At 34.8% G+C, this 20,717-nt stretch overlaps 1 long non-coding RNA gene across 1 annotated transcript in view; it reads right to left on the bottom strand.

Annotated features, from left to right (window-relative positions):
• Positions 1 to 15,556: 15,556 nt before the first annotated feature.
• The window catches only part of LOC110713247, a 43,876-nt gene continuing 38,715 nt past the window's right edge, over positions 15,557 to 20,717 (bottom strand). The window contains exon 5 of the long non-coding RNA XR_002509842.1: positions 15,557 to 15,654. This is a non-coding gene — a long non-coding RNA (uncharacterized LOC110713247). The remainder of the gene's footprint in view (positions 15,655 to 20,717) is intronic.

The raw sequence follows: 20,717 nt of genomic DNA, 5'->3' as shown, positions 1-20,717 counted from the left end.
ACATCACAAAGGACTAGTCATGCCCATAGGGCCCATCAAAGAAGCTATTCAAGATATGATCGATAACAATGAAACTTCCGAGATTCTAGCCATCGTAGAAGATCAAACATCCTTCGATCCATCACTTCTTATCACACCTGTAGGTGAGCCCATGATCGAAACAACTTATTTGACCTCTCTTGATGAAGTGACCATAATTGAGGAGGGTGAAAGCCTCTTCTTAGATAACACAAGGGAAGACTCGTCAAGTCTAAAAGAGGACGTTCGGAAACTGCAAGATGTCGTTGCCATGCTCTTGAATGTGGTAGAAGGACTAGCAAATCAGGTGATGGTTATCGAACAAAATTCCCGCCAAGGATTTAATAAAGAACTCAATGCTCCTAAGCCACGGGCAAAACGGACCATTGAAGAATACACACCAATAGGGATGACTTACAATGAAGCTTTTGACTGTCTTCACGATCAAGGTCTCATTCACCCCATTGGTCCCAGTCAAGACCCTCCGCCTGAAAAACGGTCTCCCAATTGGGATCCAAATTCTTATTGTCGATACCATAGAGGTCGTGGTCACACCACCGAAGTATGTCTCGCCCTCAAAGATCGTGTTCAAGACCTCATTGATTCAAATCTCCTTCATGTTCTTCCGTGCGACAAGAAGGCCAAGATTAGTAACGATAGTAACAGTGGCTGTAAAGGAAAGAAGAACAACTATCCTTCTCCTTCCGAAAACACCTACTCTAGTAACAGTGTTGGTACTTTCGACCTTAATGAAATATTAGCCATGGATAATCGAGGATTTAGAAAGCAACTAAGAAAGGATTTCACCCCTATTGGAATTAGCTACGATGATGCCTTCGATCGACTCCATGCAAAGGGACTCATTAATCCTATTGGACCTATTCAAGATCCCCCACTTGAGAAGAGATTGCCTAGTTGGAACCCAAATGTACGCTGCAAGTACCATCAAGGTAGGGATCATACTACCGAGAGCTGTTAGAAGCTAAAGGAAGAAATCCAATATTTGATCGACAATAACGGGCTTCCAATACTCCAGTCGGCAAGAACACCAAGTGATGATGAGCCAAGGGACAGGAAGAAAGCTTCAACGACAACATTTCATGATCTTTTTTTCTATTTTTTATTCACCTTTTCCCCAATAAGACTAGCATAGGAACCTTTCTATTCTTTTAGATTTATTTTGTAGGGTCATTATTTCTTTTCCATAAATAAAATGAGCATTTTATTCTCTTACATATGATCATCACATTGCATTGCATAAAAAAAAAAAAAATTCCATGTCAAACTAAGCACAAGGTATACCAATGATTTGAGGCACCTCTTGTAGCCACATCATATCACATTTCACCCTTCAAATATACAATCCTTTTTTTTTATAAACCACTTTGAGCCTTGTCTAATGACAAACCTTTCATTTTTAACCCATATTTACCTAATATTGGGATGGGATAGTGTGCAACTTATGCAATTTTCAATATCATAAAAAGCTTGAGAGACTTCAAAAGATTAAAATAGCAAAAAAAAAATAATAAAAGTGTACAAAAGGGCAAGTGTTCCAATTTCTTTGACATGAACATGTCTTTGATATGAATACGTCTCACATTGCGTCTCTTATCGAGTACTCGGTACCGTGCCTGAGAAACATGAATTCCAAGTGAGTGATAGACCGCATGATCGGGATTGCCCACACTTATAAAAATGAAATAAATGCTAAAGCAAAAGAAAGAGCTAAAAAAGAGTAGAAAACCTCAAGCATGAAAATACAAATACTCAATAGCAAGGTTGCACACCTTGGAAGCTTATCGAGGGTCTTGGGCCTTTATCCCCTTCTTATCCGACCTTTAGCCTAACCACGTTACAACCCTTAAAAAGACCTTTTTGAGGTATACACATACTTGTGTGAGGTTCGGCTAGAGCTACGTTCGGCCTGATTCCTAACGGATACGTAGGCAACCTCACATCGAGGTGCGGCCGTTATAAAAATGCATTCATATTCACATTCACACACTCACACAATGATCATATCAAAGGATCTCCAATGCTCATCACTTAATTTAGAGCTAGACTTGGGGGCTTGATCCTTACATCATTAGCTTATCTAGCCTAAGAGTCACCATTATTTGACTCTTCTAAAAATAATATTTTCTCCACACACTTAGCCTTTGCGACCTAACTTTAGTGTCACTTTCTTACACATCACAGATTCATGACCAAATATACTTCCCTTAGGAACCCTTTGTCATGAAATCTTAACACAACGTTGAATCATGCCTTCTCATATAACTCATCACTCATCATTGCATCACAAAGTATGAACTGCTTAGCCTCCGTGCCTAAGTTACCCAAATACTTTCATCATGGAGTAAAAAAATTGAGATAGCTTAGGATGAATTAATCCATTGCAAAACATTTGACTAAGCTCATTCAACATGCACCTTCAAAAACTTCACTTCGATTCTTTTTCGTGTCTTTCTTTTACGAGAGAAAGTCGGTACCCTCCACAAAAATGACGGAAAAGTTTTTCTTTTTTGCATTTTCGAGTCGCACGATCACAATACAATGCACACACGGGTCATGAGTCACACGTGTCATTTCACTTCGAGTCAAGTCATCATCGAGTCAATCACAGCGAGTCAAGTTTATACCTTGAGTCATGTCAAATCAATGAGTCAAGCAACGCTAAGTCTTAGGTCAACCCTAAAGAAAGAAATTGGCAAAGTCCTATAGTCAAAGATAAATACGGGTGTATCCCAGCGGCAGCAAGAACAGAATATGGAAGGCCCGACTCCAGTGCCAGACGACAACATCTAGCGTCTGGCCACAGATTTCAGCGTCTGGTGCTAGATCCTAGCCAAATTGCCGCGCCAAAGGCATTGCAGTGGCGATAGAACGCTCAACTACTCAGAGCAGTATATTTCAACCTCTTTCAGAAATTTTGGGTTCCTTGGTACTCTAGTTAGCCCCTATAAGCAATTTGACATGATCAAGTAGTTAGCTTGATCACAATCGCAATAGGTGATCGACCTGACGAAAGATCGTCTCACTTAGCTTAAAGCGCCTAAGCATTGGCTCATCGGAAAGACACCAACGTACTGGTTCCTAAATAACAGAGACACTAACATACTGGTTCATAAACAGCAGAGGCACCGACATAATGGTTCACAAGCAGCAAACCGCCGACGTACTGGCATAGCGGAAGCAAAGTTCAAGCGAGCTTTATAGATCGACAAGCATTGGTCTTCGGAAATTTTTCTTCAGAATATTATCGCAATAAACATTCAAGCTCTTTTGTTCAGAGACGCGTGGAAAATCCTTTCAAGCTATTTTGTTCAGAGACGCGTGGACAATCCTTTCAAGCTCTTTTGTTCAGAGACGCGTGGACAATCCTTTCAAGCTCTTTTGTTCAGAGACGCGTGGACAATCCTTTCAAGCTCTATTGTTCAGAGACGCGTGGACATATTAAAAAAATAAGCTCTTTGTTCAGAGGCGCGTGAACATATCCAAAAAAAAGAAGCTCTTTGTTCAAAGATGAGTAAAAATCGAAACATCAAGATGACGTTCCCTAGATTGTGGAGAGTTGTCACAAACAACTGAAGGTAATTTCAAGCGAAGTTGTCTTTGATCGTGTTCCCTAAGATGTGATGGATGGTCATAAAGCGGAAGAGGATCGTTTCAAGCGAAGCAATCTTCGATAGTGTTCCCTGGCTTGCAGAAGATTATCAAGGCGGAAATTGGAGAGAGTTGCAAGCGTAGCAGTCTTCAAGCAATATGGCATTCTCTGACTTGCAGGAGGTCATCAAAACAGAAAAAGCAACAAATAATCGGTTACACTTTCAGAGACGTGTGCTCGACGGTGCAAGATACGCGTTTCGTAACTCTCTTATCTGTTTAACTAACGCTAGTTTGCAGGTATCGGCGTTACAAGAATGATTTAGGATCGTAGAACGTTCTGAATCATTATCCATCCCTATCGATACTTTGACTTTTGTTTTGGAAACTTGTGTTTCTCCAAACTCAGTCAAAGTGGGGGCTTCTGTAGAAACCCATTTGTGTCTCCCCAAAAACAAACCCAGTGATGAGTACCTTTCACGTCGAATCATAATCGAATGAAGTGAAAGTGTGGAAATTTTAGTGTTGCAGATAGTTTTAATTTCTTTTCTCCTCTCTCTGTTTTTTAAAACCTATTTTAAGAAAACAGCCAATCTAGTTTGGTTGGTTCATGATATGGGTCCAATAGTAGTTTAGTTGGATGGGGCTTGAAAAGAGCTTTCCAACGATACATTATAATCCCAATTCCAATGAATATTGAGGAAGTTATGGCCAAATTACTGAACTGGGCCCGGTTTGAGCCTTATGTGCGGCCCAATGATCTAGAGGAGGGCCTAACATGGATTTATCATTCCTAATGCAATTAGGAATGGTTTTAGTCTTCTAGATTCTTCTAGAAGGTTCTTTTCATTCCTAATTCGATTAGCATTGATGAATTGACTTTTGTTGACTTTTTAGAGTTTTAATCAGAATAAAAGAACATTTTTGAGGAAAATACGATTTTATCCTCCTGTACGGCAATTTCTATCTGATTTTAAGAAAACGCGTCAAAAATTTAGTCAGCGCCAAACACCAGCATTAGCGCCTGACGCTAAGCTTGGCGCCTGGCGCTAGCCTTAGCGCCTGGCGCTAACCTTGGTTTTGTGCGTCAGAACTCTGTTTTGATTTTTTATCTTTTCGGCTGATTTTATCTATAAATAGCTTCCTAAAAACTCCGTTTTTATTCACCAACTCTCATCAAGATTTTCTTGATTATTCTCTCTCTCTCTTTTCTAAACTAGCTTTCTCTCAAATATAAAAATTCCGCATTCATTAGATTTAGAAACACCTACCAAATTCGAAATTGCCTTCGCCCTAGACGTGAAAGGTTTTAATTTTTGAGGGTTTGGTCCCAAATCTCTATTTCAATTATTTAATTTAATTGTTTTAATTATTATTTTCCTTGAAGTTACTAACGCGTGTATTTTGTTATTAGAAAGAGATACGAGGCATCCAAGTAAGTGCTTTAATTGTTTGCATTGTTATTATGATATAGAAATTATGTCTAGGTTGTTATTATGATTCCTAGTATCATGTTAGGATGCTTGATGTTTTGAATGACAACAATAAATTCCTAGCATCATGTTTAGGGTAAAGAATATAATGTCAATTATGATTTTTATGATGTCTTTTATTGTCTTTCCTAATAGTATCGTGTTAGGGCTAAAGCTTTGATTTTTATTGTTTAGTGACATGCTAGGGTTTGTTATTAATCTTGTTAGTATCATGTCTAGGATCTTGCTATTATTATGCTTTAACGTGAACATGTTTATTTCTATGATTATGATTGTTATTCTTATAATAGTTGTTATGATGATTATTATTATAATTATGATTGTAATTATTTATTATATTGCTTGATATTTATTGTTATTGCTTGATCACGCCTTTTATGCATGTTTAAAGGGAATTGGTACTTGTAATCACGCTTAATAAGATTATTAATAATCTTGTTAGGGTTAATATGATTATAATTCAAGTGATCGCCAATAATAGATTTATTTGTGCATTAATATTCAATCAACATAGATAAACAGGTTTAGGGTTAATCCTATTGATTGCATGTTAGTCAGAAAGCGCACATGAGTACGATCTGAATAAAGTAGAGGCCTATTATTATGGCAGGTTCAATCTCTTTTAGGTTGGATTTGTACCTTCATCCCCGAACCCTATTTGGTTCAAGACCTTATGGAGTTAACGATCTCTTGGATCATTAAGGGGTGTAACCTTCACCTCGTGAACGGTTTACAAGTTCCTAAAACTTGTTGGCGAATCTTTTGCTCTATCTTCTTTCCCTTTGGACGCCACCGTACTTTTGTGTATAATCACAGTGGGGTTCAAGCTAGTGGTAATGCTTGAAATATTCCCTACACCATGACATCGCCCTCCCAACATTTTGTTGGTGATATAGGTGGGATGAATGTTATTGATTTTGGGATAGACGCCTAGTGTTGGTGACCCCTAGTTAATGAGCCAATCCCCAATGGTTTAAGTGCGCTATGCTTATGCATGATGCAATGTTGCTTGTTTGATTTTTAATTTTGTGCAAAAGGAAGATATTATGCGTTCAAGTCTTGCTCTCTAACTAGAGATTATCCAAGTTAATTCTCGTTACAACCCATAGGCAACCTAGTGTTGGATACCTTGGACCATAACTACGAATTAATCATGTAACCTCTAAGTCCCCAGTGGAGTCGCCACTGAAGGAGGGTGATCCCATCGTAAGGGGTACTCTTCTTAAATGCTCTTGGCCACTTAAAAGCCTAGGACTTTACATTTATTAAGGTGTAGTAGGATTTGAATTCCTGACTGTTTAGGGGGCCTTGAATTAGAATTGATTATATCATCACACTTTTTATAAGAAACAAGTAGGAGTCGCCTTAGGAAAAACTCATAAACCTCGTTCATGCCTTTCTTCCATGTAGAGTTCATGGAATAATTAGCACAAGTCATAAGTTTACCCATGCCCAAATTGGTCTATAAAATAGAAATGTGTTCGAGAGCGAGGGTACTAAGATAACGTTCCTTTTAGAAGGGAATCATCATCCTAGCCCTAGTACGACCTCTACTAGCTCTTCCTTTTTCATAATTTCATCACAAAACAATATATGCAACGCGATACCTAAAACTATATTATTTGGTTTTATTTACAAGCATTAATTCACGTAGGAATTACATTGCAAAAGTCGTTATTCTTATTTAATAATATTCGTGAAAGAACAATAAACAAGATTCGCCTTGGCTTAGGTGATCAGCCAACAATTATTTAATTCAATTTTAGTCTTTATTTAACGCAAGATACTATGTAGAATTGATTAATTAATTATTTTAAAAGTGATCGAACAACACTAATTAATTAATTAAATTCCTTTTAAACAAGAAAAATAAAGGTGATTTAACTAAGTGCTCGGGAATTTACCACTTCTCTTTGCTAGATCTCCGTTTAGAACACTTATGGACACCTTCTTGTTGAGGAACCTCCACCGTAGTAACAAAGTATCGAAAGGGTGAGTGTTTAGGACAAGAGGGCTAGGTTGCACAAGTTCACAAGTTATTTCGCCAGAGTTAATTTCTGTCTCTTGAAGCCTCAGTTTAAGCTCGTATTTATAGAGAAGGATTAGGTTTAGGGTTTCTAGCAATCCGCCGCAGCAGGTGTCGCGCGCAACAGATGAAGTTGCGCGCGGAAACCCAACGCAAGTTATAGAGTTGCGCTTCTATATGCAACGCAACTATTGGTCTTGCGCGCGGCTTTATGGTAAGATTTGATTTTATATTTTCCGTATAATTTCCGAATAATTACAAATCTTCCGCAGCGCAACTCTGGAAGTTGCGTTGGGTGTCGCGCGCAACTGAAATAGTTGCGCGCGGCAGCCCAACGCGACTTTGTGAGATGTGCGCGACTTTTTCTGCGGCAACACTAAGTTTTAACCTAGGCGCTCCTAAATCCGTCATTGTTAGGGTTTAAGCACGGGCTTAAGCCTAATTATGATCGGGTTTAGTTAATTAGACCTTTGTTTTGGATTTTCTTTAATTTGGGCTAGTCTTTTGTGTTTTGTGGCTTAACCAGTTATTCATAAGTATTCTTCACTTTGATCCAACACGAAGATAACTTTATTTTTCGTCATTGCACATCCTGTCGGGACAGAAGGCTAAAAATAGATGTCTACAGATGACTATGAGGAACAACCTTTAGGATTTGAAAATCCTAAATATTTTTACCATATTTATGAGCCTAACAAAGTTCTTTAAATGTTGAAGCATGCAGGTTCATACACAATGGTATGAGAGATTATTCAAGTTCCTTCTTGAAACTAATCTAAAAATTAATTGTTTTACTTTCAAGAGGAACTTATTGATTTATTAGTTGTACATACTTATATTGTTATATCTTTGGTGCAACTAACGAATCTTTCTGCAAGGGATTTTTAACCTTGTAAAAGCATGATGGGGAACTCAGCTTCTCTTTGGATCTGCATCCAAAATAAGAGAAAGGAATAGTGCTCTAATCGACAAAAATGTGACAAGTAACTTTCAAAGAAAGATGGTCAACGATCTCAAAGTCACTTAATGAGTTTCAAGTCAAAAGTGATTGTTCGCATCGAATGTGAGTGCATCAAGAGGATGGAACGAATCATTAAGGAACTCGTAACTTAGCCATCAAATTTCGGTCCATTGCAAATTTATTGTGATACATGGTGAAATATAACTTGAGTTATGTCCTCTCATATTCACGATATTGCATAGTTGATGTTTTAATTAAGTGTTGTATTTATTAAGGAACTTGCAATATGATGTTTGAATACGTGGAATCTCTTTCTTATGCTTTCACCTAATTAGTAAAGTATGGAATGTTTTAAGGAATAAAATATATTGAAGTACGGCATGAGCATATATACATATTTCTTTCTTATAATTGTCAAGTGTGGTTTCTTGTGCACATTTTAAATGAAGTAAAATACGTACATACATTTAAGTGTATTGTGTCACACTTAATTACTGTGTTGTAAAAGACATATCACTTGCCTAAAAGTGGCAAAGGTCTCGTTGAGAATTATGGATGCTGTCAAAAACAAAAATCCTAAGTTGCTAAAGGAACAATGGAAGAAACTTTGATGGAATAGGACAGGTACATTCCCAAACTATTTTATCTCATATGGTTATATATTCTAGAGGGAACAAACCTACCATTTTGCCAACTTTCAAATTATCCACACCATTCATGTTCGAAAACAACATTATTCTACAACATTATGTTGTGTGTCCGTGTTGTGTTATGGTTTGTGTTTCTCATTTTCATATTTTACATATACATAACTTCAAAGATCCTTATTCTCATTATGTTTTCCTTAAGTCATTTATATCTTCCCACTTTATTTTCACACAACCCATGTGCTCTAAGTTAAAATTCATCCTTTTTATGGTTCAATGATACATGAAGAGTTGGATGAATACATGTTGAAGGGGGAATGTGTGGAAGGAGTGAAGTACTTGTGATTTATCATTTAATGTTTTGGAGGAAAAATCATCTTGTGGAATTTCTACAAAAATATTAAAAAAATGAAAAGGAACTAAGATGAAATAAGGGAGGAACCAATTAAAGTGGTTCATATATTTGGTGTTGGAACTCAAGAGCATATGAGTAAGTTCCATCTTCATTACTATACGTGAATGAAAGAAAAATTAAAAGTCACCCTTCAACAAAAAAAAAAAGGTGATAGAAGTTATAGATGATGATGAATATTACTCATGAAGCTTGAGAAAGCTAAGGAACAGAAGGAGATATTGGAAGAACTTGATTATGAATATTAATTCTAATGAGCATGTTCCTTAAGAAAGTTTGGTGGTTGAAGTGAAGGGAACTTGGTAAATTCATATATACCAAGGTAATGTGTGTTGAGTTTCGTTTAACATCCAAGAGTCTGAGATGAAGGTAATTAAGCTCTTATGATTGTTAAGAACCAAATTCAAACATTCTAAACTAAGAGCACAACATCTGTTTCCCTCTACTCGAAATATTTCCATTATATTTTTTTTTCATATTTTTTGAGCTAAATATTCATTATCCTTTTTTTTCTAACAAACTTTCAAAACCGATATTTTCTTGATTTTGTATCTTATCTGTCAAGTTCCTTCATTGGTTTTGAAGTTGGTCTTTGGATTGTGAATTGGAAATTTGTGTAGTAGCATCCTAGTTTGAAAATTGAGTCTCTTAAACTTAAGGAATACCAAGTGTTTAACCATTTTTATGGTGGTATGTGTGACATTTTCCCTTATGTATGTATGCATAAATGATTGAATTGAATTAATAAATGTGTGCAACAATACCTTTTTCGATAATGACAAAAGGGGGAAGAATATGTGTGTGCAATGCTTATTATGAGATGTGCTTATTGAAATTCTTATTTATTCATGAGTGATGCTTATTGAATAATGTAGTTAAGCTAATTTATGTTGGTGTAAGTCCATATAATGTACGTCAAACATGTTATTGTCCATTTATAAGTAGTTCCTTATCATACATGCATGAACTGTTCAAATGCTCCTAATTTGCATAATTAAGAGGGAATAATATATGTGCATCCTCTATTATTTATCTTGTGATAAGAATCATTTGTTTTTCATCATCAAAAAGGGGGAAATTGTTGTAAGGTTTTGATGATTGTGAACAAATGATGATTATCTAACTAATATGTGTCTTGAGATGTGCATGAACCAAGGCATGAAGCATAAAGATGATTGAGTATAGATTAGATATCATTATTGAAGATTACAAAGTATGAATCATGCTTGAGTTCCTTAAGGGAACACAAAGAGAAGAGTTCCTCAAGGGAACATAAATAAAAGAAGAGTTCCTCAAGGGAACACAAAGAGAAGAGTTCCTTAGAGGAACATAAAGAGAAGTAGAGTTCCTCAGGGGAACACAAAAAGAAGAGTTCCTCAAGGGAACACAAAGAGAAGAAGTCTAAATGTTCAAACGTTCTTTTAGGCTTTATATGCATCTCCTAAGAAGCACTATAAGTCGGTTCTTCGACAAAGGGAACAAGTAACAGTTCCTTAATGGAACAAACAAAGAGAAGTTCCTTTGAAGGAACAAGAAGCTTTGGAGTAGAAGCTTCATCAGAGAAACATGAAGACGACAGAAAAATAGGAGTAGGTTTTTCTAATAATCATGTAAGTATGTTGGAAAAGAGAAATTGTTTGAACAAGCCTAAGGAACTAAATTGGAAATTTAGTCTAGAAGGAACTGAGTCTGACAACTTGGAAGGAACTAGGTGACCAGTCAGTTCCTTATGGGTCAGTTAAAGAAAGATAAGTAACGTTCTTTTTAATGAATGAGTTTATATTTAGTTATTTATCTTTAAAAGTTAAAGTTTTTAAATGGATAAAATTAGTTTTCGAAAAAGATTTTTACTGTTTTGGAAAATAAATCTTTGATATTATTTTAAAAAAAGATTTTATTTTGTTTTTGGAAAATAAATATCTTAAATATTATTTTACAAAATATCATTTTCATCAAATAAGATTTTAACTGCTTACTTTATCTTTTCTCCAAGAAATCAATTTTCCATATTTTACTCCACGTTTAACGTAGTGCACAAGACTTTGACTACCACGTTAACACGTTTCTCTACTGCCCAAGTAATTGGCAGTTACCTAAAAATAAGGGAACTTATTGTTACTGGAGAATTAAGTGGGCGTAGTGGTTAAGTCTTATGCATGCTATAAAAGGAGAGTTAAGTTTTATTTTCAATTTGTCTGACTTAAGTGAGTCATTCCAAAATAGCGTATGTTTATACAAGAAGAGCAGTAGAAAAGAATTATATTTTTTCTCCACGTTTTTGAGTCAGTTCCTTCAGGTTCCAAGTTCCTTACAAGTCTCAAAGTGTCCAAAATTATTAGTTTTATATAGTACATCTTTCATATGTATTTGAGAGTTGTTAAAGGGTTTTAGTGAACTCTTGTAATTGGAAATTTATGAGGGTTTGAGTGAACTCTTGTATTGGGGTGAGAACTTGAGTGAGTTCTTTGTATTGAGAGAAAGAGAAAGCTTTGAGTGAAGCTTGAGAGAAAGATCAGAGGAAGAGTAAGGCTTTGAGTGAAGTCTTAAGTTGTTAGAGAGAGAGTTAAAGTAATCAACTGCTTGAGGGATTAGCTGATTGGGGAACTCGGGTTCGTTGAGGAACTCGATAGAGGCTCAAGTTCCTTATAGGTTGTAATAGAGCCGTCGGCTTATTTTAGTGGAATGTTTCGAGTCAAAATCCCTTGGGGTCGAGGTTTTTCACTTCCTATTTGTCCTAGGAAGTTTTCCCGTAAAATCCCTCTTATACTATTTCTCTATTTAAGTTTAGTTTCTTTTATTTCCGCAAAACGTGACTAGCAACATCCATACTACAATTCACCCCCCCTCTTGTAGTATTTCATCTAAATAACATGTATCCCCAATACAACCACTATAACGGCTCCTTCACCATATCCAACTCAAATCCTCTCATCCTATTCAGTGCAAATCTCCCAATCTTCAATCTTCCTGTCACATTGCACATACAGTTGTTTGATTAATTTGAGTAATTTGCAAGAGGAATACATCTTAAGAGGTAATTGATTAATTTGCTTCAATGTAGCTGTAAAGTTGTTTGATTTTTAGTGTTCATTGTAAAGTTTGGGATTTTTTTTATTTTTTTTTTAATTTTTATAATTGAACAATTAAGCAACATAAATCCTTCAATTCAAACCCAATTTAGCATTTGTTATTGGTTGCAGATGAGTTTGCAAATTGCTCAAAAAAATAGAAGGCTTCGTAGATTGTAGGTGTGGGTTACCTATTTCAATCATGACCTCTTGGACAAAGGAGAATCCGGGGAGACGATTTGTTGCCTGCCAGATTTTGATGCAGAAACAAACACAAGGGGCTGCAATCATTTTTACTAGCATCATGAAGAAATGACTCGGTCGCAAAGGGACACCATACTAAGGCTTTTGGAAGAAAGACAGGAATTACTGAGAGTTGAAAATGAGATTATGAAGTGTAGGCGTCGTTCGATGTGCGCCTACGTTAAAGCATGGGTGAATATGCTTGGCCGTCATAGGAAGTGGGAATTGACATAATACGATTAGAGACAAGTTAAGTAGGGAGCCTCCAACAATTTTTTGAGGAACTTGTAAACCGTTCACAGTTCATAAAAGGCAACCACGATAAAGGGACAACGAAAGGGAACAATAAAATGACCCATGAAGGTTACACTCCATTCATAATCCATGAGATTACTAACTCCATATGGTTCAGAACCACGAAAGGAGGATCAGGGATGATGGTACGAAGTGAGTCATGGAGTCACATTCGCCCGTATTGGCCTCTACTCGATTCTTATAGTGAAAAGTGATTCCTGCAATCTTAAAGGCATGCAAACAAAGATTTAATTTGCTCCAAACTATAATTATGCTAAATTGGTTGAATATTAATGCAACACATAATACTTAAATATTGTGATCACTTGAATTAATAACAAGATTAAAAGGATCCTAAACCGGCCGTCCAAATTATCTTATTAGGCGTGATTTTCACTTACATATTCCCTTTAAACATGCAATATGGTGACTATAAAAAATATAATAGAATAAACATCAATATTGGAAGCAATTCAACAATAACAGCGTTAGTAAAATCGAATAATAAATTAACCTAATCATGATACTAGCAATATAAAAATAAAATAAGTAATTAAGTTAATAAATTACTTACATTCCGCGCGTTTCTTAAAATTGCTACATCATGAATAAATTGTTAGTAACTTTAATAAAAAATATAAATCAAATTGAAAATTAAATTAAATAAAAATTAGAGTTGATTTGGTCCAAACCTCAGTTAATTATACCTTTCATGCCTTAGTTTACGGACGGAACCTCGGGTTAAAAGCAAGTTTAGCCCCAAGTCTTAAGACTTAATTGGGTTGACATCATCATTTTGATTCTAAAGATTTATACTTAAGACTTTTCCCATTTTTCTTCAAAAATCTCAAGCTAGTCTCAAGTTGAGTCTTGAAATTTCAAGACTCAACTTAAGACTTGAGATTAGGACCCACTTCACTTTTATTTTTATTATCCCTTTTTTTTGTACACTTTTCTACATATAATATGTCAAATATTTAAGTCTTAGGGCTAAAGTGATAAATTTGAGTAAGTCTTAGTGAGTCTTAACATGAATTTGATGACATCATTTTCAATGGGGACACAAAAAATGATGTCACGTCCAAGTCTTAAGATTTGGGGCTAAACTTGCTCTAAGTATGGACTCTTTAGAGTGCTGAAGGGAAGAATGGTGTAATTAGGAATATAGGTTTAAGGCTTAGAATATGAGAGAGAGAGAGAGAGAGAGAGAGAGAGAGAGAGAAAAAAAAAGAGAAGAGAATGATTTTTGGTGTAAACGAGAGGAAGAGAGAATGATTTGGTGCCCTAAATTGTAGAAAGGAGGGGGGTATTTATAGGGAAAATGAGCAGAGGGAACACACGGAACCCTGAAAAGATAAAAACCCTAAAAAATATTGCCGCGACACGGAAAAACTGTCGCGACACGGCAAAAATTTCCGTGGCACGGGAAACTCTTGTGTGACGCGACATACTCTTGAGTGACGCAGGAAATATTTGACCTATGGGAGTAAAAACATGTGAAGGGTTTATGCGGAAAAGACACGAGAAAATTTCGTGACACGACACACGTACCATGACATGGCAGTGTCCACCATGGCACGGTACAGTACACCGTGTCACGGTAAAAAAAACGCGTGAGAAAACATGGAAATGACACGGATAAAGCACCGTGACACTATGGTGAGATGTACCGTGTCACGACAAAAAGGTACCGTGCCACAATTGAGTTTCACGCAAAAAAAAACATTGAAAATAGCACCGTGACATGTTGTAAATTACCGTGTCACGGCACCAGGCACCGTGCCACATCATCAGGCGCCGTGACACAGTGCTTTTACACTGTGCGCGGTAATTCCAATTTTGTACACGTTTTTAAAATCTTCATAACTTTTGATCCGTAACTTGTAATAAGGCATATAATATATCATTGGAAATATTATCAAGTCTTCTTTCTAATCCAATTAGAATCAGGTCAAAATCATTTGTATATTTTAATATATGACCGTTTTAGTAGAAGGGTTTCGATTTTTGGCCGAGTTTAGGATTTTGCTCACATCTTCTTCGTTTTAAATCGGAATTGGGCTTATGATATATTTCTGGAAAGCTTATTTTAAGGCCTATACAACAAAATAATAATTGGATCATAATTTTTAGGCCAAAAAATCAGTTTATCTCGGTTTTGTGATGTGGACACGAAAAGTAAAAAGTAATTTATGGTTTGGGGAAATGAGCTAGGAATTGGATTGGTTTATGAAATGTATTGGATAGAACATGGATTTAAGTACTCCGAAAATTAAATACTCAACCCAACCAATAATGGCGGTGAAATGTTGTTGGTCATCAGATTTGGTTTTGGGGAGACATTTTTAGGTGTCTACAGAGGCCCCCACTTTTACTGATTTTGTAGAAACGTCAGTTTTGAAAACAATAGCAAAGTAGTCGCTAGGAACGGAGAATGATTCAAGACGTTCTACGATCCTAAATCACTCAGTATACGCCGATTGTAACACCCCAATAATTCTCTCTTTAAACCTGTGAGGACCCTGAACAATATTCAAGAGAATTACTGGCGTGCTACCGCCACGTGTTCAAACGTTAAGGCTTTATCAGAAAATAGCAGCGGAAAAACTAAATCAGTTATAAATAAGTTTCAAAACCAACAAATGAAACCAAATTAAGTCATACAACTTGGAACCATTAAGACCCTTATTCAAAACCCAATAAAAGTAGTAAGTGATTAAATTCAGTGTTCAAATAAATTCAAACCCAAAAGAAATAGTGTCGAATAAAATCGAATTAAAATAAATTCAAACTTTCAAAAGAAATAAAATGCAAACAACCAACTCTCTACTCAAGATCCCACAACCCTGATGAATGCTGCATGTGCAAGAATCTGTGGTAATTCTGCTCCCCAATATTACAAGTGTAAAAATTGGATCGTCACAGGGTCATTTAAAGGCGAAGGCCATGACCAAAGAAAGACACACAAAGCACGCAATCAGCAAAGCTGAGTACATACAAGCTGCGAAATAAATTAAGAAATCCATAACATGCTACTGATAATCAATCATCATGCATCATTAAATTATAGACTCAACACACGACTCAACTATTTATATTACTAAGACTCCATTAATTAATAATAGGTAAACATTATTTTTATTCATTGGATTACGCAATAGACAAGGTTGTCCAACCCAGGCTCCATTTAGAACATCAATAAAAGAAAAACCCCATGCCTCCTTTCGGAAACATCAATAAACATCCAACGACCACGGGCGCGACTCCGTGACCGTAGTTAGTATGAGATCTCACCTAACTCCTAGTTTTGAAAAATATTTGAAATAAGAGACTCGTAGATCAGACGGCCTCGAGAAAAGTACACGGCTAATACCCCATGTACCCCAACCCCTGATTGTCATTACTCCAGAAGTGCACCAATCCAGAGTTTTATTGCTCATCCATCTTGCACTTTATGTGATTTACAGGTTTAGACTTGGTGATGACTCATATGCATAACAATACAATCAATCCAATATCAATTCAATCAAGTAAAACAACTTTTCAATTTCAATTCTTGATTTATTAGTGGCAAGCAACATTTATTATTTATTCCTTTACTACCTCGGTGTATAAACACCTTGAGTGCATAAGGCACCCCAAAACCTTAACCTCGTCTTAGAAGACTTAAATTTTTCCTTTACTCATCCTGCTTGCATAATCATGAATGAGTAATAAATTAATCATTACACCAATCATATACCTTTGCCTCTAAGCGCACCTTGCATAATTAGAGCACAAATAATACTTGCAATATAAAATAGTGCACGTCATATGAAATTCACAATGTATAACCAAACAATTTAACTCAGTCATCCCTATACATGATACTAAGTTCACGATCCGTCATCCTTAAACATGCACCTAAAAGAAAGGTTTCGTAACCTGTACGTACCTTGAGCAAACGAATTGGTATGCCACTTTACTAACTAGAAATCACCTTCAATAAACTCCTCTCCTAAGCCAAATAATAACATCTCAATCAATACCCAATCAATCAAATTTACAGCAATACTAATTTATTTTAAAACCTTCAAAATCCAAATCAAACAACACTTTAAAACCTTCCCTTTAGTTAAAATTAAAGGCTTATATATAGTTCTTTAAATTTTCTTCATAAAAACCTTAAAATTCACTCTTATACATGAAATTACAGCAAGTTCAAAGTCTAATAAAAATCTGAAAATTATATAAAAACCCCTAAAAATCTCCCGTTTTAATGGGTGATTAAACCCTCTTTATAAAACATCAAAAGTAGTACTTTGAAACCATTTCCAACACTTAAAAATTCAATAAAACATATATTTATGCTTAATTAACTTTAAAAATAATTAATTTTATTAATCAAACTCAAGGATAATATTTTAAGTATAAAAAAAACTTCGTTAAAATCAAAAACTGCCCGAAAATCATATTTAGAGGCTGAATTTGGCCACGAGATGGTGGTGCTCACTATTAAAGGTAGTGAGTCTTTCTTAAAACGTTGTTTTCACATGGAAAACACTACTTTATCATCAAAATCGGATGAGTTCAGAATCTGATCGGGATTAATATTAACGAACGAAAATCTAAAAATTAAAACACGAATCTACCTGTTCAAAATAATCTGGAATTAAGTTAAAATAATCAGTAGTTATAATCACCAAAATTTCAAAACATCATTACTATAAAAGCCCTAAATCAATTGTTCATAAAAACTCTAAAATCATGAATTTCAATAAATTGAAACCCTAGGTTTATAATTCATAAAATATGAAATTTATAACAAAAATATAATCTGAAATTTATAATCTTTATACCATTATAATATAATTTGATACTAAAAATATAAACTTTATACTAAAATCAAAACCCAAAACAATTAAATTAACATTAAGCAAAATAATGAAACAAAGGAGGATGAAAATAAGACTAACCTTTTTGTGTGGGAAATTTTTGGAGATTCATGGGGTATTTATAGGAGAGAATTATTGTAGGGTAAAAAGAAAGATTGGGCCTCATAAAAATAATGGTTCGATTAAGTAAACAAATGGGTGAGGCTTGTGTGATTGGACATAAATTGTAGAATAAAGGTGCATAAAATAATTTGTTCAAATAATTTTCAACCCAGATTAGTAATTTGAAACTTTTGAAATTAAATTATGAAAAATAACAAATAAATATTATAAATAAAATAAATTTTCATTTATAAAATATTTAAAAATACGGGGGATTACAATCTACCCCTCTTAAAAGAAGTTTCGCCCTCGAAACTTAACCCAAAAGCCATAAATTTTCCAAAACCATTCAAACTTTTGTGTTTTATATTGCTGTAAATTGATTGATTCTCAACATGCACACTCAACAAACTGAACTTTATGCTTAATAGACTCGTACTTGGCCAAAGTTTACATACTTTAATTGCATGTAAATACAACAATAGTGCATATTAATAAGCAAAATAATGCAAACTCAAGCAATAAATAGCATAATTGAGGTAAAAAGCGTGAAATTACATTGCATTATACTCCTCTTAAAGAAAAGAGTTACGCCCCCGTAACTCACCTCAATAACATCATTAGGCATTTCTTTTTCATTTCTTCTTTCTGCAATAATTTATCCATAACTTGTTATTCTATAATTTTCTCAAATTTGAATAGTTCAATTCATAGGCACTCAATAATCCATTTAGCTCTCCTTAGCTAAACAAACGAAGGCTATTAAGATCTATAAAAATCTTACCGGTGACACTGTATTTCGAATGAATCTCCAATGTAAACAATATATACGCAATCTCAAGATCATGGTAGGGTAATTGGTCTCATAAGATTTGTCTTGGCAAGAAGCATTATCATTTTTCCATTTTGTTGCAACACACATCCATTAAGTAAAAACTTCAAGTCCAACACTCCCATTAGGCAAGACTAAAACAAGTGCAACGATTAAATGTTCTTTAAGAGTTAAAAGGCTTGTTTACACTTCTCATCCCATTCAAACTAACTCTCTTTCATCAAGGTATATACAACAATCCTCAAAAGTCCTTCACAACCCTCTTTAAACATCTAATCCCAATAAAATCCTTATATCGGTCACATTGTTAGGTGTAGACCACTTACTCACCACTTGAACTTTTTTGTCCCGAAATGAAACTTACTCTCATTAATAAAAATTCACACTTCAAAAACTGAGCATATTACAAGTCGTCCCTAAAATGTCACATAATCCTCAAATGTCTATTATAATTCTCCTCACTCTTCAAGTATAGCAAGATATCATTAATAAAGCCATATATTTATCGAATTACTGTACTCATGGAAATACTCGATTCATTAAATCCATAATGATTATTAATACATTAATTAACCCAAAAGGCCTGATTTATATTTCCATGTTTATGAATCCATGGGCTCCTCAAAATTTTCTTCTCTCCAACTTGGTTTTCAAATTCTCCCAACGAAAGTCAATTATCTCACGAATCGTATCCCTATTCTCTTTCCACCAAAGTTATGCTCCTCAAATTCTCATGGCAATTCAAAACAACAAAAACTCATCTTTCACTACCTAATTCTACAGAAAAGCAGGGTCTCCACTCTCCTTAAAGTATGCGGCTTGACCAAAGCAAAATTCATACACTCCTCTCGTGTAGTTTATCATCACCAAATATATATAATTCATCAATTCTCCAAGTACATTCCTAATTTGATCATAAGGTTTCTCAAATAAACACTCATTGGTTGCAAAAATTGAAGGAGATATCAAATAATAAAAATATAGATCTTACCAATAACCTAAGGCACCTAATAAATAATAAATAACATCATTAAATAAGCATAACCAAATAGTCACATAATTACATGCTTCATATAATGATCATCCATACATACACATTACATTGCACAAATCATCACAAATTAATCTATATTGTATTCTTTAATCCTTACACATGATTCTAGGTGATCACAACACCCAAATTCGCATGATTATATAAAACATATACAATTAAATATAACTTGCATAATAACTACATTAAAAAAAATGGCACCAAGAATTAAATTATAATGCACATAGAAAGAAATCATTTGTCCTATATGCCTAAGACTACCCAAATCTCACACATAAAATAAAATAAATAATACAAAGGTTCAAAGAATAAAATAAGTACGGAGATTCAACTAATTTCAAAAATAATTAATAACATAGTAATTTATAAAAATACATATATTTTAATTAAACTGCCGAATTATTTTAATTAAAAATAATTTTTTTTTTGAAATTAAAGTTTAACCTTAAATCACGTCATAAAATCCAGAATCATAAGATTTAAAACGTTAGGCGCCCAAAAACTTTAAAAGTAACTTTAGTGGTAATTAAATCGAACCTAAGCTCCCAGATACCACTTTGTAACACCCCAATAATTCTTTCTTTAAACCTGTGAGGACCCTGAACAATATTCAAGAGAAATACTGGCGTGCTACCGCCACGTGTTCAAACGTTAAGGCTTTATCAGAAAATAGCAGCGGAAAAACTAAATCAGTTATAAATAAGTTTCAAAACCAACGAATGAAACCAAATTAAGTCATACAACTTGGAACCATTAAGGCCCTTATTCAAAACCAAATAAAAGTAGTAAGTGATTAAATTCAGTGTTAAAATAAATTCAAACCTAAAAGAAATAGTGTCGAATAAAATGGAATTAAAATAAATTCAAACTTGCAAAAGAAATAAAATGCAAATAACCAACACTCTACTCAAGATCCCACAACCCTGATGAATGCTGCATGTGTAAGAACCTGTGGTAATTCAGCTCCCCAATATTACAAGTGTAAAAATTGGATCGTCACAGGGTCATTGAAAGGCGAAGGCCATGACCAAAGAAAGACACACAAAGCACGCAATCAGCAAAGCTGAGTACATACAAGCTGCGAAAT

Source organism: Chenopodium quinoa, unplaced genomic scaffold, assembly GCF_001683475.1.
Source record: "Chenopodium quinoa cultivar QQ74 unplaced genomic scaffold, ASM168347v1, whole genome shotgun sequence".
Lineage (NCBI taxonomy): Eukaryota > Viridiplantae > Streptophyta > Magnoliopsida > Caryophyllales > Amaranthaceae > Chenopodium > Chenopodium quinoa.
Note: the sequence above shows the minus strand (reverse complement) of the source record. Positions and strands in the feature narration are given on the sequence as shown.